The 10,196-nt window shown below is 39.2% G+C and overlaps 1 long non-coding RNA gene across 2 annotated transcripts in view; it reads right to left on the bottom strand.

Annotated features, from left to right (window-relative positions):
• Positions 1 to 1,740: 1,740 nt before the first annotated feature.
• Positions 1,741 to 10,196, bottom strand: part of LOC122180020 — a 36,186-nt gene continuing 27,730 nt past the window's right edge. For both annotated transcript variants that reach the window (XR_006178897.1, XR_006178898.1), the window contains 3 exons: positions 8,541 to 8,631; positions 2,343 to 2,453; positions 1,741 to 1,871 (listed from right to left, as the gene is read on the bottom strand). This is a non-coding gene — a long non-coding RNA (uncharacterized LOC122180020). The remainder of the gene's footprint in view (positions 1,872 to 2,342; positions 2,454 to 8,540; positions 8,632 to 10,196) is intronic.

Here is a 10,196-nt window from a genome sequence, read left to right as displayed (position 1 = left end):
GAAGGCTCTCCTGTGTTCTCCAGAGCTGCAAAAGGAGAGACTGATGCCAGAGGCTCCATGCAAATTTGTCTCAATCCACAGATGAAAAAAAAATCACCAGAAAGAAAATTGATTGAATCATAGAGTAACTTGGGGTGGAAAAAATCTTCAAGTCCAACCGTCAACCTAACCTATGTCTCTCAAATACCTTCAGGGACAAGGACTCCACCGCTTCTCTAGGCAGGCTGTTCCAGTGCCGCCCATTCTATGAAGAAATTCTTTCTGTTATCCGATTCTTCCTAATACCCGTGACAACCATCACAGAGAAAAAAGGAAAAGTTTTCTCTGCCTCAAGTATTTAGCTTATCCCTATCACATGTTGGAGAGCTTTCCCTATCTGATTCTCTTTCTAATCATGCCCAGTATTTGTTAATTTGTAATTAGTTCTGCTGTTTGCACTTGGCCTGACATCAAACAAATACCAGCTCCCTTCTGCTTCTGCTGCACTATAAGCCACTACACAAAAGAAACTGCCCTCATGTATTTAAGCTTCAACAACAGCAGACAAGCATAAGATGAAAATATTTATTTCTAGAATTAGAAACAGCCACCATATCTATCCACCAAGCTTACCTTCTATGGGCAGCTCAGGAACACAGCTATCTACCAGATGCATGAATTTCAGTTATTTTTGCACCTAAAGTTTTAAGAAACTGGAAGTGCATACCCTTAAATGACATGCCTGCAGCCTTGAACATACCAACCCAGAAGAAGACACGCTGGAAAATCAGGGAAACCAAGTGGTTGCACCATGGGTCAGGGCGGCACACTTTAGCTGAGGTCCCCGTTGTCCACAGCCAGACAAGTACCATGTGCTGCACGTGGCTTATGCAAAGCACAGCTAGCTTATCCAGGAACAAGTATACTGTGTTAGCAACGCATGCTTGATGAGATGCCTGTCTCCATTCTCAGCAGCCATTGCACCACTTAATGGGACAAAGAGGTTAGAACCCTTTTACCTACCTATTTTTCTTTTTCCATAGATGATCTTAAATAAGACAAAGAACACCTGAGTACCTTCTTTTTAAGCACTCCAGACTATTATTGAATTCAAAAAGGAATGAGGTCAGGAAGTAATCTGAGATTAAGAACTATTTCTTTTCCCATGTTTTCTGAAAAGCAGAACATGAAAGGTCATTTTCTCCCTAACACAAAAACATAAATGAATAATTTCCTTGCTCATAAGTCCATAACAATTGTTTATTGACATCTGTTAATTTTCTGTTGACTTCAAGTTCAACGATTCTGTGGTTTAGAATTCAATCAACTTCTGGTGCACATTGACAGATTTACCACTTCTTCCTCCTGTCTCTTTGTCCAGTGCCAAGAGACGGCTCAACCTCTTGGAGTTAGTTCTTCCTCAAGACTTGCAATTAGTCAGTCATCTGCTATTCCAGCTAAAGGATTTCGTTTTCATCCAGTATTTTCAGCAAGATTTTCTCATATATTATACATTTCATCTAATCTCCTTCAGCATAACAACAGCTTTAGGCCTTAGTAGGCTAGTTTCAGAGTTGGGTAAATTCTGACCTCTGAAAACATATTCGAGCATTTTTCCCAATGCACAAATGCTTGGAGTCATCTGCACAGATTTCTGTCATGAATGAAAAAGTTGTTGCTGGAAAGCTGCTGCTGGAGTCATGAAGGTTGCTTTAAAAAAAAGGGGTTCTGGGTTTTGTGTGGAATGAAGTACTTACATGCTTCAGGAGGGATACCTGGCTTTTCTGAATGGGAGGTAAATGGAGCTATGGAGACCAAATCATTTGTCTAACTTGCTTTACCAGATCATCTCCCCTTACATTCAGAAACAAAAGAACTTCTACAGCAATGATCTGGAAAGGAAATGCAACAAAAAAACAAGTTTTAAATGTTGTTCTTCACAATTTACTTTTGTTTCTTTGAGAGAGATTATGTTACTGAATGATTCATTTTGTTGAATCACAAAGGATGGCACAGTGAAAAACTTTTGGGAACATTCACATTCGAAAGGCTGCAGGGAAGGATTTCCCCCCTCCCCACATCCTCAGCATGTGAATCTGCAAAATGGGAGGATGCCTTCCCTCCCCAACAACCCTGTGCCCCTGGTGCTTCTAAGCAAGACCCTTCAGTACTTCCTCAGGAGATGAAGCAGCTTAACGGTTTTAAGATGGCTGCTCTTGAAAACACTTGCATTATTTCCTTCTTAAATAAAATGCGTGCAACGATATTGCTGTTAAAACCTATCTGAGTGGAATAAGGGAGACAGCACATGCCATGTTACGTTATGAGGCTTAACATTTAACTAATTGCATTGGCCTACTTACGTGAATCGGAGATTATTCTCTCATAAATGACATCTGATTTCTCTAGGTAGCCATTCGTGCTGTGAGAGACAATTGCAAGGGTCCTCAAGGGGATGAAGCCCCGTGATTTAACTATTCAAACATAAACAGAGAGCATCTCAAATTTTCATCAGTAATTTAACCACATGCAAGAAATGCAAAACAAAACTCTCCTCTTCTGCAACTTCTGCACAAATATTTCATTTTTAATTCTTATTTCTTTTTTACACAGGAATAACAAAGCATTAATTGAAATATGAAAAGCAGCTGACTGGCCCTGACATGGTGATGTGCTCTTTTGGTGGTTTTTTTTTGGGTTTTTTTTTTTTTTTTTTTTTTTTTTTCAGTCCCAGGGGGATTTTTGCAGGACTTAATGGGAAACAAATTGTTAGCACAGAGCCTGCAAATGGGTGCAGGCCAGATGTCAGCTGATGTAGGAAGGAGATCCGGCCTGTGCCTATGAATCCCTCTGGATACCAGTGAAGTATTTGAGATAAAACATCCCTTATTCATGTATCATCTTGCAAGCTGAGAAGGGCTTTTGCTTCTCTTCCAGGATGGAGATGCTGATAGGATAAAGGCATTCACATTGCAAGGTAGTATTTGAGTTCTCATTACCTCAGCCTGTTTCTCACAAATGGGAGAGCTAAGGAAGTCAACAGTGTGCCAGCTTAGTCTCCCACTTATGAATAAGGCTGAGGCCATTTCTGAACACATGCAGCTGTGTCCAGTGGTCTGCTTTGGCTCTCCATGCTGCACTCGGAATGTGAATATGGCATCCTGACTTGCATCTGAAATAATGTTGCCAGCAGGAACAAGGAAGTAATCATCCCTCAGTACTCAGCACTAGTGAAGCCACATCTTGAGTAGTTTGTTCAGTCTTAGGCCCCTCACTACAAGAAAGTCATCGAGGCCCTGGAGCATACCCAGAGAAGTGTAACAAAGCTGGTGATGGGTCTGGAGCACAAGTCGTATGAGGAGCAGCTGAGGGAGCTGGGATTATTTTGTCTGGAGAAGAGGAGCCTCAGTGGAGATCTTATTGCTCTCTAAACTACCTGAAGGTAGGCTGTGGCAAGGTAGGTGTTAGCCTCTTTTCCCATGCAACTAGTGATAGGACTAGAGGGAATGGCTTCAAGTTGCACCAAGGGAGGTCAAGGTTGGATGTTAGGAAATACTTATTTTTCTGAGAGAAAAGTTAAGCACCGGATGTGGTGGAGTCATCATCCCTGAAGGCGTTCAGGAAACATTTAGATATTGTACTGAGGGACATGAATTACTGGGAAATATTGGTGATAGGTGGATAGTTGAACTGGATAACCTTGGAGGTCTTTTCCACCCCTGGTGATTCTGTAAATCTTTCTGTTTATGCTTTTTTATTGTTCATACAAAAATTCTGCTGCCAGGAACAGAGAAATAACTCCCCAAACTGCAGACATCTGTTTAGCTGATTGCTTCTCTAAGCTGCCCAGCTTTCAAACCAAATTCATCAGATTTCATTGATCATTAAACTTGGCCTATTATTAGAGCTCCAGTAATGTTGATGGGGACTGATTAAGAATGGATAATCTTTCAGATTCATTCATGACCTTTACTGTACATTTTTCTTCATTACATAACAAAATATCATAATCAAAGCAGTGCATATGCACGGACAAAACAAGCTACAAAGGTAAAAATAGACATATTCAGATAAACAATGGGTTTAAAGTATGCGCACCTTTAGCATTTCATTATATTTCAAATTAAAGAACAGCAACAAAAACGGCAATTAACAATGGATGTGGCAACATTCCAAAATGAAATATGTGATTATTTTCAATTCTGCCATACTACACAGTTCTTTGAGCAAAACTGTTTGTCCGTTTAGGCCAGTCTGAATCTTTCTTTGAATATATCATTCGCTATAAGAGAAGGAAAAATGCAGAGTTCCATTATGTATAAAAATAAAAGGCTAAGCTGATTTACAGGTTTCTAAATAACATCCCTCATTAAAATTATGATGGCATTATTAATCTGTAATATATTATACTGACTTGAGCAAATGAACATTTAGTACAAGAAGAAAAATGTTCTGCCTCACACAATAAAATGACAAGGTCGGGTGAGGAAATTTTCAAGGGAGTGAAGACAACCACTGCTTATAGAATTACACCGAAACCTCTGCCTTCAGCACTCAAGGACGCTTCTGCAGACAATTCTCCTGACACACACAGCGTGAAAGCAGACTCACTAACATAAGGTAACCTCATGTTTGATTTCAAACTTTTTGCTTAATTGGGATGCAATGGAGTGTGGTGACCGGCAAAGGAGGGGGTGGGGAAGGGCTGGCATTGATTCAGAAACCAAGGGAATGACACCACTTGCGATGACAGGGAAAGACGTAGGCTGTTGTGTGCTTATCCAATAACAGCCAGTGAACACTCTGAAAGGGACCATCTGCTGAGCTAAATCTTGGATTTAGTTTTAATCCATGTGGCTTCCTCTGCATTTATCTAGGGCTTTCAGACAGAGCGGAAGGCCTCAGTGTGACCAAGGAAGAATAGAGGTCACTTCGTTAATGTCTCCATGTTCCTACATGACACTGATAGAAAACTGACTTGGTGACTCCATAGGATACCTAAACATACGCCTACAAAGGCCCACAAAGCCTTCTGACTGTGGCTGACCGCAAGAAAACCAGAGAGGCTGCTCTGTCACCAATGGCCAAATGACTGAAACAAACTTCTGTGTGCTGGGGCAGCAGATTGCTCTAGGAGACAACCTCTGCCATGGACACCGAAGAGAAGATATCTGATCCGAATGGATGTGTATCCTATCTGAATAGAAAGATATTTCCTTCAATAGACAAGAATTCCAGCCAATTTATTTTCAGTTCTAAAGCTTCCAAAAGATGGACAGAAACTAAACATCATTGAGATGAAAAGCAAGGTCTCTCATTGCAACAAGTTACAATGCACAGCCCCAGGCTAACTGCATGCAGCTGGCTGGCAGACAAGTTTTTCTTGGTGTCAACATCTGTTGCAGGCTGTAAGAGGAGCATAACTAGAGAGCTTAATCTGCAAGAAATCACCAGCAGAGGAAAAGCAAAGGTTAAATCAGTTCGTCACATTACTGAGTTCATTAGTTTAAATGTATGTGCATAAATTGATTCTAATTTTAGAAATCATGGAAATTTATTTCACTGTTCACTCATGCAGTGAGTAACATACAGCAGAAAAGAAGGATTACTTTTTCTTCAGGTGAACACATCCGCTTTTAATTTTTTAATTTAATTAAAAAATGTGTGGAGCTGTGTTCACCTGTACTATGAGAGCTTCTGAAAAGCAACCTTCATACAGCTTACAGTGTAGTTCTGCCACAGGCAAAGCTTTTCTCCTGGAAAATTTTCTTCTTATGAAATGGAAATAAGTAGTTCTTCTGCTTCTTTGTAACTGAAGGAATTATCATCCCTCATAGACTACTTTACATATTTAATGAACAATTAAAAGCTGATAAAATATGGCTTTAGTTAAACCTATTTTAAATTTCCTCTTTGAGATGTACCCGTCTTCACTGATATATGGGAAGAAAAGAATGCCAAAGCATAAATATTCACTGCAAAGTTGAGACAAAAACAAATGTAAGGAGGTGCTACCATCACGGTTTGCCTAGGCAGTTTGACTAGAATGTCAGATTAGACCAGTCCAGAACACCAACAGACACACTACAAAAAGTGAATGAAACCCCAAAGCATATATGTGAGGCGTATATCAGACCTATTTACGTAACACCAGCCAGCACTGTTCCAGAACCTCTGCATTTGCAGATTGCACACAACAGGAATTAAGCACAACAATGCTGAACGATCTTTCCTGAAGTCAAACAAAAGGAGGAAGATCTCCACTGACTTCAGGAAATCAGCTTAAATAAACCTAAAACTACTTTTCTCTTTCCTTACTGTTTCCTTATTGTCATCTTTCTCGGCTTTTTCCAACCATAAGTGGGACTAGCTTAGTTCATTGAACCAATATTTAATGTGAAATATCTGTTCTTTCTCAAAAAAGATGAGGAAAAAACTTCCTCAGGTATTCTTTCCTTAATCAGAACCTTAGTAGATGAATTTTTTTTTTTCCTTAAAGGGAGGTTAAAATATAATAACAAGGATTTCATAACTATTTTGTGCTTGATACCAATAAGACATGATATGATAACACCTGAAATACAGGAAAAAAGTACAGGAGTAGAATAATGGGAGGACTTGAAGCTGCTGATCCAACTACAGGCAACTGTGCAATAAACAGCCATTGTGTGAGAGCCCCAGAACATTACCTCCTCATTACATTCCCTCAGCTCTTGCCACAGCATACTTTCCAAAAAGTGTCACCAACCACAGGAAAAGGAAGCAAAAGGCATAATTGTAACATGTCACAAGATCAGAACAGAAAAAAAAAAAACAAGCCTATACGCCTGGAAATGGTGCTGAACAGCCATTTTTACTTCGTGCATAGAGCTTAATCAGACTTACGTAGCCTACTGGGACAAGAATGAAGATGTGAGGCAGCATTCATTTAAACTCCAAAGCGTTAGGTGTTAAGGCATGAGCCTTATTCTTGGAACTAAGACTTTTGTTCCTATCCATAAAGCACGAGGTATATTACTGTACCTTTCCTGCTGTGACTTAAAAGCCTTTAGGTGTGACTTTCCTGCATAATTTGCTTACTCCGTGTAGTTTCGTCTTCAGCAACATGATTTCCAATGCAAGTCAGTTAATTCTACTGAGAGACTCCCCTTTAAATGGGGTTACAAGGAGCTGCATAGTTTTGTTTCAGTTAAAAATCTGGTTTCTTGAGATTGAACACCCTTGCAGTACACTGTACTGTACTGACTAATTACCAGCAGTGATTAGTCCAAGTAGTTCCCTTTTCTTGGTCCTGCGATTTCCTGCTTTTGCATATTATATCCTTACACTTGAAAATTTTATTTCCTTATTGGAATCAGAAGACTCCACACTGCAAACAACCACCAAAAATATTGAAAATTAAGCTTCTATCTCCTCTATATATAGCAGTACGGAAAGTAGAACTGTTAAGAAACATCTAACCTTGCTTATACCTTGGGAAATGCAAACGCACCCAGTCGTTTCATTTTCTGGAAGACATTCTATAGTCTTAATTATTTTCTCTACAAGAGAAGGCCAAAGCCATACGCAGTTTTAAAGATGCCATATAGCACAGTGGGTTTGCACAATGAGCCAAGTTTTGCTTCAGTTTCTTTCTCAGTAATCATTAACACTCACTTTTCTCACCAGGTATCAGGTTTATTTTTTCACAGTATTCCATAAAGTGACCTTAACATCCTGCTCCTGTGTATGAGAGGTTTATTTCTGTGTAGGTGAAACTACTTCTCCTATTGCGCATCAGTTTACGACTATGCTTTCTGAACTCCATCAGCCATTATTTCACTCAGTTGCACAATCACTTGGCTTTTCTGCCAGTTTCTATCATCACCACCATGAATAACGGCATCCCAAAAGTTTGTCATTGCACTCTTCGCTGCTTTTTCCAGACAACTTAAAACTTTGCTGAACACCAGGGCCACTAACAAACCCTGAAAGATTCTGATGAATATCTCTCTTCAGAGAGAGAATTGACTTCTAGTCACCAGTTTTATTCATGCGAAGACCTTTCTTCTCATGACTGCCCAGCTTATTTGAAAAGCTTTGGAAAAAAAAAGAAAAGATTATGTAGAAGGCCTTTTGTAAATTTGTGTATGCTACATTAATGTTCTCTCTTTCATTTACATTCTTCTTGACATCATTGCTTTCAACTGTAAATGTTCATAATGAGTTTTTGACACATGCCTTGTCTATACATAAGCCTGCCTGAGTCTTCTTCAGTATATCTTATTTATTGTAGTTTTCCTAATCCTGTTTTTTTTCTGTATCCCACAACAACTCCAGAGATTACAGACATAGGTGGATAATTTGAGAGAAATTTTCTACAAACTTTAAAAAAAAAAAAAAAGCTAGAAAATTTAGTCTTGTCACATTCCACTCTCTGCGGACAAGGGGTTTTTGCATAGCACTGCATACCCTGATTCTTTCAGTTTTCATCCCTAAATGCAACCCATCCGAATCCAGTATCCTGATTGTTATTCTTGCTGCCATAAACATTCCCAATGACACATCTATTTGATACTCACACTTTGACGTGCTCCTTAAAGAAGTGCTGTGGGAGAACATTGTCTCCTGTGTTTCTTCTCTTTACTGAAGAAGCATACCAAGGATTTCTTACTAGAAGAGGAAAAAAACAGGAATGTTATTCCATTTTCACTGTAGAGCAGCTGTTACCTTGTTGAGTTTTGGACAGATTAGTAAGTAGCCATACTGTTTTCAGTCATTCAAACTATGAATTAACGTCTAAGGTAATAGCCTTAGAATTCTTCCTCCTTCTTGTTTATATTTTTCCAAATTACTAATCAGCACTTGAAAGTTACCCATTTACATTGCTCAGATTCAATATGCCACCTTTTGGAAGTAAACGCCTGATTGGATTCTGCTGCTCTGCTTTACCTTGTCACTTTTCTTTACAGCAGACTTTTTGGAGAAAGAGACACTCTGGTTCACATCCCACTGAGCAAGTGTGCACTGGTATTGCAAGCCAACTACAATGAATTCTCACATTCTTTGACACTCCACACCACAAGTTGAAGATTACTCAAGTTTATAAATCCTCTAAAGAAAACCAGATTGTTAATTGACAGGACAAAAGCTTGCCAAGTTTTCTCTCTTCTGCAGTTTTGAAGGGAAAATACTGGTCACTGAGTTTGTTCAACTTTCTGATCCTCTGCAGTTGGTAGAAAAATGCAGTGTGGTACATTATAATCTCATTTGGACTTTGATTCATTTAAATCAGTTTGAACTGATAAGTAGCCAAATGTCCATTCCCCTATATAAAATCCATGACAAACAGTAAAATATCATCTTATATTCAAGTGAGTTCATTCCAGTGCAAACTGCTGTAAGAACGTCAGAACCACTCCTATGAAGAAAGGTCGAGGGAGTTGAACTTATGTAGCTTAAAGAAGAGAAGGCTTTTTGGAGACCTCATTGCAGCTTTTCCAGTACTTGAAGGGAGCTTACAAGCAGGAAGGGGATCAACTTCTTCCACGATCTGATAGTGATAGGACAATGGGGAATGGCTTTAAAATAGAAGAGAGGAGATACAGATTAGATGTCAGAAATTTTTTTTCCTCTCAGTCTGGTGAGGCACTGGCACTGCTGCCCAGAGAAGCTGTGGATGTCCCATCCTTGGAGGTGCTCAAGGCCAGGCTGGATAGGGCCCTTGGCAGCCTGATCTGGTGGGTGGCAGCCCTGCCAACCCCAGACAGCAGGAGGATTAGAGCTCAATGATCTTTAAGGTCCCCTCCAACCTAACCCATTCTATGATTCTGTTATTAGTTGATCACAAACCGCATGTATATGTGATAAAATATTAGTCTTTCCATATCATTACATTTAATTTGATTGTATAACAAACCTCCTCACAATGAAATTTAGCAGTGTATAATTGTTTCACGGTCCTAAAGTTATTGTACATAAAAAATGTACAAGTTGCATGTCTTTAGTACAATATAATGATCCTCAAAGGTTTGTTTTAGAAAACAGAATAGTGAAGTTAAAAAAAAAAATATCATGAATTACGTGAAAGAGTCTGTAAGTATTTGTTATCAGCCTTGCTCATCGTTGGGACAAAGGCAAAAGGGTCATGTTAATATATAAGAAATCATTCAGATATTTAAGTATTATTTAACAAAAAACCGAACACCTGTAATTTCCACAAGTGACAAGAACAGTAA

Source organism: Lagopus leucura, unplaced genomic scaffold, assembly GCF_019238085.1.
Source record: "Lagopus leucura isolate 7727_CA_CO unplaced genomic scaffold, USGS_WTPT01 Super-Scaffold_100004, whole genome shotgun sequence".
In the NCBI taxonomy this organism is placed as follows: Eukaryota; Metazoa; Chordata; class Aves; order Galliformes; family Phasianidae; genus Lagopus; species Lagopus leucura.
This window is presented reverse-complemented; position numbering and strand designations above follow the sequence as displayed.